The sequence below is a fragment of the Neofelis nebulosa genome, chromosome X (genome assembly GCF_028018385.1).
Source record: "Neofelis nebulosa isolate mNeoNeb1 chromosome X, mNeoNeb1.pri, whole genome shotgun sequence".
NCBI classification, from domain to species: Eukaryota; Metazoa; Chordata; class Mammalia; order Carnivora; family Felidae; genus Neofelis; species Neofelis nebulosa.
This window is the reverse complement of record NC_080800.1, coordinates 42,429,425-42,447,815: the sequence shown is the minus strand read 5'-3', so window position 1 is coordinate 42,447,815 and position 18,391 is coordinate 42,429,425. Positions and strand designations below refer to the sequence as shown.

At 39.1% G+C, this 18,391-nt stretch overlaps 1 protein-coding gene across 9 annotated transcripts in view; it reads left to right on the top strand.

The window, feature by feature from the left end:
• ZNF182 (zinc finger protein 182) overlaps positions 1 to 18,391 on the top strand; it is a 31,265-nt gene that overhangs the window by 2,475 nt on the left and 10,399 nt on the right. The gene's annotated exons all lie outside the window — the stretch shown is intronic.

The following is an 18,391-nucleotide window of genomic DNA, read 5'->3' as shown; positions in this document are numbered from 1 at the left end:
AGAGAGAGAAGACACAGAATCTGAAGCAGGCTCCAGGCTCCGAGCTGTCAGCACAAAGTCTGATGCGGGGCTTGAACCCACAAACTGTGAGATCATGACCTGAGCCTAAGTCGGAGGAAATTTTTACTCATCATAATTCTCTGGAGATTCAGACAAGTTGTCAGTTCTTTCCTTTTTTATTGCTGGGTGGTATTCCATGGTATAGATGTACCGTAGCTTATTTATCCATTCTCCTGTTGAAAATCATTTGGATTATTTCCAGTTTTGGCAATTATGAGTAAAGCCACTTTAATATTCATACACAGGTTTTTGTGTGCACATATGTTTTCATTTCTCTAGAATAAATATTGGATTTCTGGGTCTTATGGTAACTATGCTTAACGTTTTAAGAATCTGCCAAATTGTTTTCCAGAATAGTTGAATCATTTTTCATTTTCACCAGCAATGTATAAGAATTCCAATTGCTTCACATTTTTGCCAGCACTTGGTATTGTCAGTATTTTTTAATGTTTATTTATTTATTTTGAGAGAGCACGAGCGTGAGCGAGGGAGGGGCATAGAGAGGGAGAGAGAGAATCCCAAGCAGGCTGATCGTGACCTGAGCTGAAATCAAGGGTTGGACACGTAGCCAACTGAGCCATCCAGGCACCCTGGTATTGTTAGTATTTTTAATTTTAGTCATTCTAGTAGTATAGTTATTGTCTCATCATGCCTTTAATTTGTGTTTCACTAATAGCTGATGATGTTTAAGACCTCTATATGTTTCTTTACTTTTTGTATATCCTCTTTGGCGAAGTGTTCAATCAAGTCATCTGCCCATTTTAAAATTGGATTGTTTTCTCGCTCTTGAAATTGGGGAGAGTTATTTATGTATATTGTTTACAAGTCCTTTGTCAGACACAAGTCCTTTGTCAGATACGTTTGTAAAATATTTTGTCTATATTTCTTCAAGCCACGTCTTTTCATTCGCTTAGTGTTATTCACAGAGCAAGAATTTTTAATTTTGAAAATGGCCAATATATGAATTATTTCCTTCACTCACGGTTATTTCAACATCACGTTTAAGAATTCTTTGCTGGGGGGCGCCTGGGTGGCGCAGTCGGTTAAGCGTCCGACTTCAGCCAGGTCACGATCTCGCCGTCCGTGAGTTCGAGCCCCGCGTCAGGCTCTGGGCTGATGGCTCAGAGCCTGGAGCCTGTTTCCGATTCTGTGTCTCCCTCTCTCTCTGCCCCTCCCCCGTTCATGCTCTGTCTCTCTCTGTCCCAAAAATAAATAAAAAATGTTGAAAAAAAAGAAAATTAAAAAAAAAAAAAGAATTCTTTGCTGGGTCTGGGGTGCCTGGGTGTCTCATTGGGTTGAGCATCTGACTCTTGATTTTGGCTCAGGTCATGATCTCAGGGTTTGTGGGTTCAAGCCCTGCATTGGGCTCTGCGCTGACAGTGCAGAGCCTGCTTGGGATTCTCTCTCTGCCCCTCCCCTGCTTGCTCTGTCTGTCTCAAAATAAATAAATAAACATTAAAAAATAATTCTTTGTTGGATCCTAAGTCATGAAGATTTTTTCCTGTTTCTTCTATAAGTTTCATAGTTATTGGTTTTCCATTTAGATCTGTGATCTCTTTTGTGTTAAATTTTATATAAGGTGTAAGGATTAAGTTGAGGGTCATTATTTTGCATATGGAATTCATTTGTTCTAACCCCATTTGTTGAAAGTATAATTTTTCTCTTTTGAATTGCGTTTGTAGTTTTGTCATAAATAAATTGGCTGTGTTTGTGGATCTGTTTCTGGACTCTGTTCTGTTGATTTATAGATCTAACCCTCTGCCAGTACCACACTTTTTTAAAGTTTTTATTCAAATTCCAGTTAGTTAACATACAGTGTAATGTTAGTTTCATGTATACAATATAGTATTTCAACATTTCTATACAACACCCTGTGCTCATCCCAACCAGTACCCTCCTTAATCTCCATCACCTGTTTAACCCGTCCCCCCACCCACCTCCCATCTGGTAACCATCAGTTTGTTCTCAATAGTTCAGAGTCTGTTTCTTGACTTGACTCTCTCTTTTTCCCCTTTGCTGGTTTGTTTTGTGTTTTAAATTCCACATAAGTGAAATCATATGGTATTTGTCTTTCTCTGACTTACTTCACTTAGCATAATACTCTCTAGCTCCATCCATGTCGTTGCAAATGGCAAGATTTCATTCTTTTAAATGGCTGGGTAAAATTCCATTGTATATATATACACCCCATTTTCTTTTTTTTTTTTTTTTAAGTTTTTATTTATTTATTTATTTATTTTTTATGAAGTTTATTGTCAAATTGGTTTCCATATAACACCCAGTGCTCATCCCAAAAGGTGCCCTCCTCAATACCCATCACCCACCCTCCCCTGCCTCCCACCCCCCATCAACCCTCAGTTTGTTCTCAGTTTTTAAGAGTCTCTTATGCTTTGGCTCTCTTCCACTCTAACCTCTTTTTTTTTTTTCCCTTCCCCTCCCCCATGGGTTTCTGTTAAGTTTCTCAGGATCCACATAAGAGTAAAACCATGTGGTATCTGTCTTTCACTGTATGGCTTATTTCACTTAGCATAACACTCTCCAGTTCCATCCATGTTGCTACAAAGGGCCATATTTCATTCTTTCTCATTGCCACGTAGTACTCCATTGTATACACCACATTTTCTATTAATCAGTTGATGGACACTTGAGCTGCTTCCATCATTTGGCTTTTGCAGGTAATGCTGCTATAAACATCAGGGTGCATGTTTCCTTTTAAATTAGTATTTTTGCATTCTTTGCGTAAATACCTAATAGTGCGATTGCTGGATCATAGGGTAGTTTTATTTTTAACTTTTGAGGAGCCTCCATAGCTGTTTTCCAAAGTGGCTGCACCTGTTTGCATTCCCACCAATAGTGCAAGAGGGTTCCCCTCTCTCCACTTCCTGGCTAACACCTGTTGTTTCGTGTGTTGTTGATTTTAGCCATAATGGCAGGTGTGAGGTGAAACCTCATTGTAGTTTTGATTTGAGGAGTGATGTTGAGCCTCTTTTCATGTGTCTGTTTGCCATCAGGATGTCTTCTTTGGAAAAATGTCTATTCATTTCTTCTGCCCATTTTTAATTGGATTATTTGGTTTTTGGATGTTGAGTTTTATAAGTTCTTTATATGTTTTGGACAATAACCCTTTATTGGATATGTCATTTGCAAATATCTTCTTCCATTCTCTAGGTTGCCTCTTAGTTTTGTTGATTGTTTTCTTTGCTGTGCAGAAGCTTTTTATATTGGTATAGTCCCAGGGGCTTATTTTTGCTTTTGTTCTCTGGGCACAGAGACATATCTAGCAAGAAGTTGCTGTGGCAGATGTCAGAGAAGTTACTGCCTGTGTTCACTTCTAGGATTTATATGGTTTCAGGTCTTATAGTTGGTCTTTTATCCATTTTGAATTTATTTTTGTGTATGGTATAAGAAAATGGTCCGGTGTCATTCCTCTGCATATTGCTGTCCAGTTTTCCCAACACCATTTGTTGAAGAGATACTATTTTTCCTATTGGATATTCTTTCCTGCTTTCTCCAGGATTAATTGACCATATAGTTGTGGGTTCTATTCTGTTCTATTGATCTGTGTGTCTGTTTTTGTGCCAGTACCACACAGTTTTGATCACTTTGTAATATAACTTGAAGTCTGGAATTGTGACGCCTCCAGCTTTGCTTTTCTTTTTCAAGGTTGCTTTGGCTGTTTAGGGGCTTTTGTGGTTTCATACAAATGTTAGGATTGTTTGTTCTAGCTCTGTGAAAAATGCCGTTAGTATTTTGATACAGATTGCATTAAACGTGTAGATTGTCCTTTGGATAATAGAGACATTTTAACAATATTTGTTCTTCCAATCTGTGAGTACAGATTGTCTTTCCATTTCTTTGTGTCATCTTTAGTTTATCAGTGTTTATAGTTTTCAGAGTACAGATATTTCACCTCTTTGGTTAGGTTTATTCCTAAATATCTTATTGTTTTCGGTGCAGTTGTACATGGGACTGATTGCTCAATTTCTGTTCTGCTTCATTATTGGAATATATAAATGCAACAGATTTCTGTATGTTGATTTTATATCCTGCAACTTTACTAAACTTGCTTATCAGTTCCAGCAATTTTTTGGTGGAGTCTTTTGGGTTTTCTATGTATAGTATATTGTCATCTGCAAACAGTGAACATTTTACTTCTTCCTTGCTGATTTGGATGCCTTTTATTTCTTTTTTTAAAGAAAATTTTTTTTAACATTTATTTATTTTTGAGCCAGAGAGAGACACAGCATGAACGGGGGAGGGGCAGAGAGAGAGGGAGACACAGAATCGGAAGCAGGCTCCAGGCTCTGAGCCATCAGCCCAGAGCCCGACGCGGGGCTCGAACTCGCGGACCGCGAGATCGTGACCTGAGCTGAAGTTGGACGCTCAACTAACTGAGCCACCCAGGCGCCCCTGAATGCCTTTTATTTCTTTTTGTTGTCTGATTACTGTGGCTAGGACTTCCAGTACTGTGTTGAATAAAAGTGGTGAGAGTGGACATCCCTGTCTTGTTCCTGACTGTAGAGGAAAAGGTCTCAGTTTTTCCCCATTGAGTATGATGTTAGCTTTGGGGTTTTCATATATGACCTTTATAATGTTGAGGTATGTTCCCTCTAAACCTACTTTCCTGAGAGTTTTCATCATGAATGGATGTTGTATTTTGTCAAATGCTCTTTCTGCATCTATTGAAATGATCATATGGTTCTTAACCTTTCTTTTCTTTTCTTTAAAAAATGTTTAACATTTATTTTTGAGAGAGCATGAGTTGGGGGAGGGGCAGAGAGAGAGGGAGACACAGAATCCAAAGCAGGCTCCAGACTCCAAGCCGTCATCACAGAGCCAGACGTGTGGCCCAAACCCACGAACTGCAAGATCATGACCTGAGATGAAGTCAGACACTTAACCAACTGAGCCACCCAGATGCCCCTTAACCTTTCTTTTCTTAATGTGCTGTAACATGTAGATTGATTTGCAAATATTGCAACTCAGGAATAAATTCCACTTGATTGTGGTGAATGATATTTTTCATGTATTTTTAGATTTGGTTTGGTAGGATTTTATTGATAATTTTTGCCTCCATGTTCATCAGGAATGTTGGCCTGTACTCTTTTTTATTTATTTTTATTTTTTATTTCATTTTATTTTTACATTTTTTTCTTTATGTTTATTTATTTTTGAGAGAGAGAGGGAGAATGAGCAGGGGAGGGGGAGAGAGAGGGAGACACAGAATCTGAAGCAGGCTCCAGGCCCTGAACTGTCAGCACAGAACCCGATGCAAGGCTTGAACTCACAAACTGTGAGATCATGACCTGAGCCGCAGTCAGATGCTTAACCGACTGAACCACCCAGGTACCCCTGGCCTGTAGTTCTTTTTTAGTGGTGTCTTATCTGGTTTTGGTGTCAGGGTAATGCTGGCTTCATAGAATGAATTTGGAAGTTTCCTTCCTTTTCTGTTTTTTGGAATAGTTTGAGAAGAATAGGTATAAACCCTTCTTTAAATGTTTGGTGGAAATAGGGGAGCCTGGGTGGCTCAGTCATTTAAGCATCTTACTCTTGATTTTGGCTCAGGTCATGATCTCATGGTTCATGAGTTCAAGCCCTGTGTCTGGCTGCACACTGATAGTGTGGAGCCTGCTTGGGATTCTCTCTCTCCCCCTTGCTCTCTGTCCCTCCGCCACTTGTGCTTTCTCTCGCTCGCTCTCTCTCCATTTCTCCAAATAAGTAAATAAATAAATAAACTTTAATTAGGCAATTAATTTTTTAAAAAGCCTCTAAATATTTGGTAGAATTAGCCTATGAAGCTGTCTGGCCCTGGACTTTTGTTTGTTGGGAGTTTTTTGATTACTGATTCAGTTTGTTTGCTGGTTATCAGTCTGTTCAAGTTTTCTATTTCTTCCTGTTTTGGTTTTGGTAGCTTATATGTTTGTAGGAATTTATCTGTTTCTTCCAGGATGTCCAGTTAGTTGGCATATAGTTTTTCATAGTACTCTCTTATAATTACTTGTATTTCTGTGATGTTGGTTGTTCTGTGTTGTCTCTCATTTGTGATTTTATTTATTTGTGTCCTTTCTGTTTTCTTTTTGGTAAGTCTGTCTAGAGGTTTATCAATTTTATTAATTTTTTTCAAAGAAATAGTTCCTGGTTTCAGTGATTTGTTCTGTTTTTTTTTTAATTTAATTATTTATTTTTTAAAATTTATATCCAAATTAGTTAGCATATACTACAACACTGATTTCAGCTGTAGATTCCTTAGTTCCCCTTTACCCATTTAGCCCATCCTCCCTCACACAACCCCTCCAGTAACCCTCAGTTTGTTCATATTTATGAGTCTCTTCTGTTTTGTCCCCCTCCCTGTTTTTATATTATTTTTGTTTCCCTTCCCTTGTGTTCATCTGTTTTGTCTCTTAAAGTCCTCATATGAGTGAAGTCATATGATTTTTGTCTTTCTCTAATTTCACTCAGCATAATACCCTTCAGTTCCATCCACGTAGTTGCAAACGGCAAGATTTCATTCTTTTTGATTGCCGAGTAATACTCCATTGTATATATATACACCACATCTTCTTTATCCATTCATCCATCAGTGGACATTTGGGCTCTTTCCATACTTTGGCTATTGTTGATAGTGCTGCTATAAACATTGGGGTGCATGTGCCCCTTCAAAACAGCATACCTGTATCCCATGGATAAATTTTTTTTAATGTTTATTTATTTTTGAAGGAGAGAGAGACAGTGTGAGCAGGGGAGGGGCAGAGAGAGGGAGACACAGAATCTGAAGCAGACTCTAGGCTTTGAGCTGTTAGCACAGAGACCAACTCAGGGCTTGAACTCACAAACTGAGACCACGACCTGAGCCAATGTTGGATGCTTAACTGACTGAGTTGCCCAGGTTCCCCTGTTCTATTATTTTTTAAGTTTCTGTATCATTTATTTCTGTTCTAATCTCTATTATTTCCTTCCCTCTGCTGGTTATAGGCTTCATTTGTTCTTTTTCTAGCTCCTTTATGTATAAGGGTAGGTTGTTTATTTGAGAGTTTTCTTGCTTCTTGAGGTAGGCCTGTATTTCTGCATACTTTCTTCTTAGGACAGCTTTTGCTGCATCCCAAAGGCTTTGGAGAAGTGTGTTTTTTTTTTTTTTTTTTTTTTTTTTAAATTTTTTTTTTTCAACGTTTTTTATTTATTTTTGGGACAGAGAGAGACAGAGCATGAACGGGGGAGGGGCAGAGAGAGAGGGAGGCACAGAAGCGGAAACAGGCTCCAGGCTCTGAGCCATCAGCCCAGAGCCTGACGCGGGGCTCAAACTCACGGACCGCGAGATCGTGACCTGGCTGAAGTCGGACGCTTAACCGACTGCGCCACCCAGGCGCCCCAGGAGAAGTGTGTTTTAATTTTCATTTGTTTTATGTATTTTTTAATTTTTTCTTTGATTTTCTTGTTGACCCATTCATTGTTTGGTAGCATATTGTTTAACCTCCATATATTTATGGTCTTTCCAGATTTTTTCTTGTGGTTAACTTCAAGTTTCATTGTGTTGTGGTTCAGAGAACCACATAGTATGAATGGTATGATTTCAGTCTTTTTGTATTTGTTGAGGTCTGTGTTGTGACCTAATATGTGATCTATTCTGGAGAATGTCCCATGTGCCCTTGAAAGTAATGTGTATTCTGCTGTTTTAGAATAGTATGTTCTGAGTATATCCATTAAGTCCATCTGGTCCAGTGTGTCATTCAAAGCCATTGTTTCCTTATTTATTTTCCATTTAGATGATCTGTCCCTTGATGTAAGTGGGATGGTAAAGTTCCCTACTATTTTGTATTATCAATTAATTCCTGTAAGCAGTTGGTTAAGCATCCGACTTTGGCTCAGGTCATGATCTCGCGGTTCATGAGTTTGAGCCCCATGTTGGGCTTTGTGCTGACAGCTCAGAGCCTGGAGCCTGCTTCGGATTCTGTGTCTCCCTCTCCCTCTGTTCCTCCCCTGCTTGCACTCTGTCTTTCTGTCTCTCAAAAATAAGATTAAAAAAATAAATAAAATGAGTCTCTTGTATTGGGTGCCTGGATGGCTCAGTGGGTAGAGCATGTGACTCTTGATCTTGGGGTTGTGAGTTAAAGCCCCACATTGGATGTAGAGATTACTGAGAAAATAAAATCTTCAAAAAGTGAAAAATAAAATGAGTCTCTTGTAGGCAACATATAGATGGTCTTGTTTTTTTATCCATTCTGACACCCTATTTTTGTGATTGGAGTTTTTAGTCCATTTACATTCAGAGCAATTATTAATAGATGTGTATTTGTTGCCATTTTATTTCTTGTTTTGTCATCATTTCTGGAGATTTTCTCTGTCCTTTCTGGTCTTTGTCACTTTTGGCCTTTCCATTCCACTCAAAGTGTCTCCTTTAGTATTTCTTGCAGGGCATGTTTACTGGTCACAAACTCTTTAATATTTGTTTGTCTGGAAAACTCTTTATCTCTCCTTCTGTTCTGAATGATAGCTTTGCTGGATAGAGTATATTCTTGGCTGCAGATTTTTCCCATTCAGCACTGTGAATATATCATGCCACTCCCTTCTGGTCCATTTACATTCAGAGTAATTATTGGTAGATATGTATTTTATTTGTATTACTTGTTTTGTGGTTGTTTCTGGAGATTTTCTCTGGTCCTTTCTTGTCTTTCTCTCATGTTTTGCTAATTTTCTTTAAAATTGTTTTTAATGTTTATTTATTTTGAAGGAGAGAGAGACAGAGTGTGAGGAGGGGAGGGGCAGAGAGAGAGATAGAGAATCTGAAGTGGGCTCCAGGCTCTGAGCTGTCAGCACAGAGCCCAAAGCAGGGCTCAAACTCACGAGCCGTGAGATCATGACCTGAGCTGAAGTTGGATGCTTAACCAACTGAGGCACCCAGGCCCCCCATTTTGCTCATTGTCTTTTAGTGATATATTTGGATTTCTTTTTATTCTTTTCATGGTTATTAGTGGTTTTTGATAGATGGTCACCATTAGGTTTGTGTATAACATCTTCTGTAAATAGCAATATATATTGATGGTCATTCCAGTTTGAACCCATTCTTTTCTCCTCCCCAAATTTTAGGTATGTTATTATATTTTATATCCTTTTTTTGTCTGAGTTCCTTCACTGATTTTTACAGAAATGATCTGATTTTGCAGAAATATGCAGAAATATTTTTTACTGCTTTTGTATTTCCTGCCTTTATACTGTCACTTTTGAATTTTTTTGTTTATTTAATTTTGTTAATGTTTGTTTATTTTTGAGAGAGAGTCCACGCGTGAGTGGGCAAGGGGCAAAGAGAGAGGAAGACACAGAATCTGATGCAGGCTCCAAGCTCTGAGCCATCAGCACAGAGCCAGACGTGGCACTTAAACTCATGAACAGTGAGATCATGACCTGAGCTGAAGTTGGACACTTAACTGACTGAGCCACCCAGGCACCCCTTTTAAGTTTTTTTTTTTTTAATTTATTTTGAGAGAAAGTGAGCGCATGCACCGGGAAGGGGGAGACAGAGAGGGAGAGAGAGAATCTAAAGCAGGCTCTGTGCTGTCAGCGCAGAGCCTGACATGGGGCTCAATCTCAGGAACTGCAAGATCATGCATGACCTGAGCTGAAATCAAGAGTCAGATGATTGGGGCGCCTGGGTGGCTCAGTCAGTTAGGCGGCCAACTTCGGCTCAGGTCATGATCTCATGGTTCGTGAGTTTGAGCCCCATGTCAGGTTCTGTGCTGACAGCTCAGAGCCTGGAGCCTCCTTTGGATTCTGTGTCTCCCTCTGTCTCTGCCCCTCCCCCGCTCACGATTTGTCTTTCTAAAAAATAAATAAAAACATTAAAAAGTCAAATGATTAACTGAGCCACCGAGGCACCCCTGTACTGTCACTTTTGTCTCTCCTTTCCACTCAAAGACTCCCCCTCAATATTTCTTGCAGGGCTGGTTTAGTGGTCACATGCTCCTTTAGTTTTTGTTTGTTCAGGAAATTCTTTTTCTCTCTATTCTGAAGGATAGCCTTGCTGGATAGAGTATTCTTGGCAACAGATTTTTCCATTCAGCAATTTGAATATATTATGCCACTCCCTCCTGGCTTGCCAAGTTTCTGTTGATAAATCTGCAGGTAGCCTTATGGGTCTTCCCTTATAAGTTAAGGACTATTTTTTTATGATTTTATTTCTTGACTAATCTCTACACCCAACCTGGGGCTCAAACCCACAACCCCAAGATCAAGAGTCACATGCTGTACTGACTGAGCCAGCCAGGCACCCCTTAAGACTTTGTCTTGCCGCTTTTAAGATTTTTTTCTTCATCACTATATTTTGCACATTTAATTACAATATGTCTTGCTGTTGGCCCACCTTTATTGATTTTGATCGGAGATCTCTGTTCATTGTGGATCTGGATGTCTGTTTCCTTCCCCAGGTTAGGGAAGTTTTCGGCTCTTATTTCTTCAAATAAGTTTTCTGCCCCCTTTTCTCTTTCTTCCTCTTCTGGGACTCCTATAATACGAATGTTATGTTTGATGGAGTCACCGAGATCCCTAAGTCTATTTCTCGTGTTGCATAATTCTTCTCTTTCTTTTCTTCAGCTCTCTTATTTTCCATTAGTTTGTCCTCTAGGTCACTAATTTGTTTTTCTGTTTCTTCTAACCTGCTGTTCATTGCACCAGGCGTGTTTCTGATCTCATTTATTGCATTCTTCATCTCTGATTGATTTGTTTTTCACTCTTTTATCTCTTTGGTAAGCATCTCACTGATGTCTTCTATTTTTTTCTCAAGCCCAGTGAGTATCCATATGATTGTTCTTTTTATTTTTTTTATTTTTTTTTTTAACGTTTATTTATTTTTGAGACAGAGAGAGACAGAGCATGAACAGGAGAGGGGCAGAGAGAGAGGGAGACACAGAATCTGAAACAGGCTCCAGGCTCTGAGCTGTCAGCACAGAGCCTGACGTGGGGCTCGAACTCACAGACCGTGAGATCATGACCTGAGCTGAAGTCAGACGCCTAACCAGCCAAGCCACCCAGGTGCCCCCATCTGATTGTTCTTTAAATTATCCATCAGGCATGTTGCTTATATCTGTTTTGCTTAAATCTCTGGCCATGGCCTTACCTTGTTTATTCCTAGGTATTTTGTTCCTTTTGATGCACTTGTAAATCTGGTTTTCTTAATATGGCTTTCTGATAGTTTGTTTTTAGTGTATAGAAACACAACAGATTTCTGATTATTAATTTTGTGTCCTACAACTTTACTGAATTTATTTGAGTAGTTATTTGGTGGTGTCTTTAGGGTTTTTAATGTAATAGCATGTCATTTACAAATAGTGACAGTTTTACTTCTTCCTATTTAGATGCCTTTTATTTCTTTTTTTTTTCTGTGTAATTACTGTGGCTAGGCCTTCCAGTATTCTTTTGAATAAAAGTGGTGAGTAGACATCCTTGGGTTGTTTCTGATCTTAGAGTAAAGGCTTTCAGCTTTTCACTGTTGAGTATGAAATTAGGTGTGGGCTTGTCATATATGGCCTTTATTGTGTTGAGATACCTTCTCTGCATATCCACTTTGTTGGGGGTTTTTATCATAAATGGATGTTGAAATTTGTCAAATGCTTTTTTTGGTGTATCTCATTGATTTTTGGATGTTGAACCATTCTTGTATGCCTGGAATGAATCCCACTTGGTCATGGGGTGTGATCCTTTACATGTTATTGACATTGAATTCGGTTTGCTAATATTTAGTTGAGGACTTTTGCATCTATGTTCAGCAGGGATATTGGCCTGTAATTTTTTTGTAGTGTCTTTGGTTTTGGTATCAGGGTAATGCTGGCCTTGTAAAGTGAGTTTGAAAGTGTTCCTTCCTCTTCAAGAATTGGAATAATTTGAGGAAGCCAACTTGACCTGGACTTTTGTTTATTGGGAGTTTTTGATTACTGATTCAATTTCATTGTTAATAATTGGTCTATTGAGATTTTCTATTTCTTCATGATTTAGTCTTAGAAGATTATATGTTTCTAGGAATTTGTCCATTTTTTCTAGGTTGTCTAATTGGTAGTATATAACTGTTTATTGTGTTCTCTTTTCCTTTGTATTTCTGTGGTATCAGTTTTAGTTTCTCATTTGTTTCTGATTTTATTATTTGGGCGCTCTTTTCTTGAGTCTGGCTAAAAGTTTGTTCATTTTGTTTACCTTTTCAAAGAACCATCTCTTACTTTCATTCATCCTTTCTATTGTTTTTTTTTTTTAGTGTCTATTTCATTTATTTCCATTCTGATCTTTATTCTTTCCTTTCTAATACTAACTTTGGGCTTTGTTCTTTCTTTATTTCCTTAAGTGTTAAGACAGATTGTTTATTTGATGTTTTTCTTGTTTCCTGAGGTAGACCTGTATTGCTATGAACTTCTCTCAGAACTGCTTTTGCTGTGTCCCAAAGATTTTGGAACATTGTGTTTCCATTTTCATTTGTCTCATGTTATCTTTTTATTTCTTTTTTTTTTTTTTTAACATTTTTTATTTTTTTATTTTTGGGACAGAGAGAGACAGAGCATGAACGGGGGAGGGGCAGAGAGAGAGGGAGACACAGAATCGGAAACAGGCTCCAGGCTCCGAGCCATCAGCCCAGAGCCTGACGCGGGGCTCGAACTCACGGACCGCGAGATCGTGACCTGGCTGAAGTCGGACGCTTAACCGACTGCGCCACCCAGGCGCCCCTCTTTTTATTTCTTTTTGAGTCATTCATTGGTTAATAGCATGTTGTTTAGTCTCCATGTTTGTGTTTTTCCAGTTGTTTCTTGTAATTTTTAGTTTCATACAGTTGTGGAAAAGATGCTTGATATGATTTCAGTCTTGTTAAATGTATTGACTTGTTTTGTGATCTAACACGTAGTCCATCCTGGAGAATGTTCCCTGTACACTCAAGAAAAATGTGTATTCTCCTGTTTTTTTAATGTTTATTTATTTTTGAGAGAGAGACAGAAAGAGAGAGAGAGAGAGAAAGAGAATGAACACAGGATGGATCCGAAGCAGGCTTGAGTCTCTGAACTGTCAGCACAGAGCCTGACGTGGGGCTTGAAACCACGAACTGTGAGATTATGACCTGAGCTGAAGTAGGATGCGTAACCAACTGAGCCACCCAGGCGTCCCATCTCCTGTTTTTGGATGGGGTGTTCTGTATATATCTATTAGGTCCCTCTGGTCTAGTGTGTTGTTTAAGGCCAATGTTTTCTTTTTGATTTTTTTGTCTGGATGATCTATCCATTGATTTAAGTGAGGTGTTAAAATCCCCTACTATTATTGTATTGCTGTCTATTTATTTCTTTATTGCTGTTAATATTTGCTTTATATATTTAGGTGCTCCTATATTCAGTTCATACATATTTACAAATGTCATATCATCTTGTTAGATCAACCCCTTTATCATTATGTAGTACCCTTCTTTGTCTTTTGTTATGGTCTTTGTTTTAAAGTCTAATTTTTCTGATACAAGTATTCCTATCCCAGCTCTCTTTTCATTTCCACTTACATGATATATCCTTTTCTATCCCTTTACTTTCTTTTTTTTTTAATTTTAATGTTTATTTTTGAGAGAGAGAGAGAGCAAGCGAGCACGAACAGGGTAGGGGCAGAGAGAGAGGGGGATACATAGAATCTGAAGCAGGCTCCAGGCTCTGAGTTGTCAGTACGGAGCCTCACACGGGGCTTGAACTCATGAACTGCGAGATCATGACTTGGGCCGAAGTCTGAAGCTTAACCAACTGAGCCACCCAGGTGCCCCTCTACTTTTAGTCTGTGTGTGTCCTTAGGTTTGAAGTGAGTCTCTTGTGCGTAGCCTATAAAAGGGCTTTTTTCCCATCCATCCACCCTTTGTTTTTTGATTGGAGCATTTAGTCCATTTACATTTAATTATTGATAGATACGTACTTATTGCCATTTTGTTGTTTTCTGGCTGTTGTAGTTCCTCTCTGTTTCTTCTTCTCTTTCTTCCCTTCTGGTTTGTCTTCTATAGTGTTATGTTTAGATTCCTTTCTGTGTATTTACTGTAATTTTTTTCTTTGTGGTTACTGTTCGGTTCACATATAACATGTATGTAACTCATTTTTGAATTGACAGTAAATTAATTTTGAACACATTCCAAAGCTTTAAATTTTTACTCCTCCCTCCTACATTTTAGATTTTTGATGATACAGTTTACTTTTTATTTTATGTATCCCTTAACTGTTTTATTTTCAATTAATTTTACTACTTCTGTCTTTTACCCTTCATACTTGCTTTATAAGTGGTTGATCTACTACCTTTCATTTTTACCTACCTTTTCTATTTTCACTTTCGTATGTATTTTAAAATTAATTAGTGCCTTTTCTTCTTAGCTTAGAGAAGTCCCTTTAACATTTCTTGTAAGGCCAGTTTAGTGGTGATGAACTCTTAGATTTTGCTTATCTGGAAAACTCTTAATCTCTCCTTCAATTCTGAATGATAACCTTGATGGGTAGAGAATTCCTGGTTGGCACTTTTTCCCCTTTTAGTACTTTAAATATGTCACCCTACTCCTTTTTGGTTTGCAAAGTTTCTGCTGAAAAGTCTAAAAACCTTATGGGGTCTCCTTTGTACATAGTATTGTTGCTTTTCTCTTACTGCTTTTAAGATTTTCTTGTTATCCTTGGGGTGCCTGGGTGGCTCAGTCGGTTGAGTCTTTGACTCTTGTTTCGGCTTGGGTCATGATCTCATGGTTTGTGGGTTTGAGCCCCACATCGGGCTCTGTGCTGACAGTGTAGAGCCTGCTTGGGATTCTCTCTTTCTCCTTCTCTCTCTGCCCCTTCCTGGCTCGTGCACACGCATGCACTCTCTCTCTCTCTAAATAAATAAACCTAAAAAAAATATTTTCTCACTATCCTTAGCTTCTACCATTATAATTATAATGTGTCCTGGTGTGTTTTTCTTTGGGTTCATCTTAATTTGAACTCTCTGGGCTTCTTGAACTTGAATGTCTGTATCCTTCCCCAGGTTAGGGAAGTTTTCAGCCAGTATTTCTTCAAGAAATTTTACGATCCTTTTTCTCTTCTCCTTCTGGAACTCTTACAATGCAAATATTATTCTGCTTAATGTTGTGCCTGTGGTCCTTTAAGATATCCTTACTTTTAGTTCTTTTTTTACCTTGCTGCTCTTTCTGACTGTTTTCCATTGCTTTGTCTTATGGTCCTCTGATTTGTGCTTCCATTTCATTCATTCAACTTTTGAACCCCTCTAGTGTATTTTTCAGTTTAGTTATAACTTCTGTTTGGTACTTATATATATTTTTTTCTTTTTGTTGAAGTTCTTACTGTGTTCATCCATTCTTCTCCTGAGATCAGTGAGTATCTTTACGACCATCACTTAGAATTCTTTATTGGGTAGGTTGCTAATCTCTATTTCATTAAGGTCTTTTTCTGAGGATTTGCCTTCTTCTTTGGTTTGGAACATATTCCTCTGTCTCCTCGTTTTGCATGTCTCTCTGCGTTTGTCTGTATATACTAGGTAAAACAGCTACTCCCCTCAGTCTTGAAGGAGCAGTCTTGTGTAGGAAATGTTCCATGTGGCCCAGAATTCTCCCTTGGCCACCAGAGTCTGGCACTCTGTGGGTGTCTCTTGTGTGGGCTGCATGTGCATGCTGGCTCTGATAGGGTCGGCCATAGCTGCTGTGTGGGGAGGTCAGGACTCAGGGCACTTGCCTGGCTTTGTTGTGACTGGACTGCTTCATGGGGAGAGTGGGATTCAAGCTGTTAGCCCATCCATTGTGGCTTGGTCTCTGCATGGGGAGGGCAGGGCTCATGGCACTCACCCTATCCATTCACAGCTTAGCCACTATGTGGGAAGGTGGGGATGGGTCACTGACCTGGCCTGTTTGCATCTTGGCCACTGAGCAGGGAGAATGGGGCTTGGGATGCTTCACCTGTCATTCCTGTGGCTTGGTCTCTGCGAAGGTTGCATGGTGCTTGGGGTGCTAGCCCAGCCCTGTTGTGGGTTGGGCACTATGCAGGGTGCGTGGGGTGCTAATCCAGCCCAGTTATGGCATGGGGTGGGCAGAGCATGGCCTCTGGTGCTAGTAAGCACCAAAAATGATGCCTGTTGGTTTCATCACCATCAGATTAGGATGAGATTGCTAAAATGCCATTGTCCAGTGCTTCCATCCCCAGATAAAGTCCTTATAAGTTCCTGCCTCTGTGACAGCTGCTTTGAGTGGGATCTATATGTTCCCTGTAGTTCTGTGATTCGCCTGATCTTAATCCCCATTGTTTTTCAAAACTAGACATGTTGGGGTCTTATTTTTCTGATGCTGGCCCCCAGGGTTGGGGGTTGCTGAAGTGGGGCACAATCCCTTTACTCTTTGAGTAGAGTTCCATATTTTTGGGATCCCTTCTGATTGTGGGGTCACCACGTCTGGGGTGGGTGGGTTCCCAGGCAAGGCTCTGTCATTGCCTCTCCTGCCCTTCTCAGTGTGTCTCCTTGTCTTTTGTTATGGATGTGCTGTTCATCTAGTTCTCAGGTCCTTTTTAGAGGAAAATTATTCCACATATAGCTGGAAGTTTGTTGTGTCCATGGGAGGAGGTGATTTCATGGTCTTCCCACAGGGCCATCTTGAACTCCTCTCTCATTGTGGTTTTATTTTGCAGTTTCCTGATGTTAAGTATCTTTATATGTACTTATTTGTAATTTGCATATCTGTTTTGGCTTAATATCTTTTGCGTTTTTTTAGTTTTGAGAGTTCTTTATGTATTCTCAATATAACTTTTTTTTTTTTTTTTTTTTGGCCAGAATGTGATTTGTAAATATTTTGTTTCATTCTGTGGCTTTTTCTTCTCTTAACAGTGTCTTTGAATTTTACTGTCCCACCTAAGAAATATTTGGCTACCCTAATGTTAAAAAGGTTTTCTCCTATATTTTCTTCTCGAAATTTTATGGGTTTAGATTTTGCATTAGGTCTGTGATCTATTTTGAGTCTAAGTTTTATATATAATTGGAGGTACTTACTGGAGGTTTTTTCTGCGTATTTATATCCAATTGTTCCAGCACCATTTGTTGAAATGGGAACTCCCATTTTCCATTGAATTGCCTTTGCACTTTTTCTAAAGTTTATTTATTTATTTTTGAGAGAGAGGGAGAACGGGAACTGGGGAGGGGCAGGGAGAGAGGGAGAGAGAGGATCCTAAATAGGCTCTGCACTGTCAGCATGGAATCCAGGGAAGGGCTCAAACCCTCAAACTGTGCGATCATGACCTGAGCCGAAATCAGGAGTTGGACACTCAACTGACTGAGCCACCCAGACGCCCCTACCTTTGCACTTTTGTCAAAAATAATGTTTAAGTATAAAGAGATAAAGTACATTTAATTATATGTGAAATGCAGTTTATATGTGAACAACTTGATGCATTACACAAAGTGAACACACCGTGTAGTCACCCTCCAGGTCAAGATTAGAACATAACGAGGACCTCAATCCACACTCATGCCTTCTCCCAATCAGTACCACCCACAAAGATAATCAGTCACTCCTGATTTTTAGCATCATGGATTGGCCCTGCCTGTTCTCTTACTATTTTTATTTTTATTTTTATTTATTTTTTTTTTTTAATTTTTTTTTCAACGTTTTTTATTTATTTTTGGGACAGAGAGAGACAGAGCATGAACGGGGGAGGGGCAGAGAGAGAGGGAGACACAGAATCGGAAACAGGCTCCAGGCTCCGAGCCATCAGCCCAGAGCCTGACGCGGGGCTCGAACTCACGGACCGCGAGATCGTGACCTGGCTGAAGTCGGACGCTTAACCGACTGCGCCACCCAGGCGCCCCATGTTCTCTTACTATTTTTAAATAGAATCATGCAGCATGTACTCTTGTGTCTGGATTCTTTTGTTCATCAGTACATCTGCAAGATTCATCTGTGTTGGATGTGTAGTTGTAGTTCATTTATTTTCATTACCACCCAGGATCCCGTTAAGTGACTGTGCCACAATTTACCCGTTGTGTATTGAGGGACATTTGATTTTTTTCCACAGTTTTCGTTTTAGAAGTAGTGCTTGTGTGAACATCCCTGTACTTGTTTTCTAGAGCATATGTGCATGAATTTCTTTAAGCCGTGTACCTAGAAGTAAATTCTATTGCTGGGTCATAACATATGGAAATCGTTAACTTTAGTAAACAGTGTCAAACTGTTTCCCCAAGCAACTCTGCCAGTTTATATTCCTACTAAGTATGTGAGAGTTCTCATTTCAACACAATCTTACAATATTTTAGTCTGCTTAATTATAACCTTTCTTTTTAAAAAAAAATTTTTTTTTTAACGTTTATTTATTTTTGAGACAGAGAGAGACAGAGC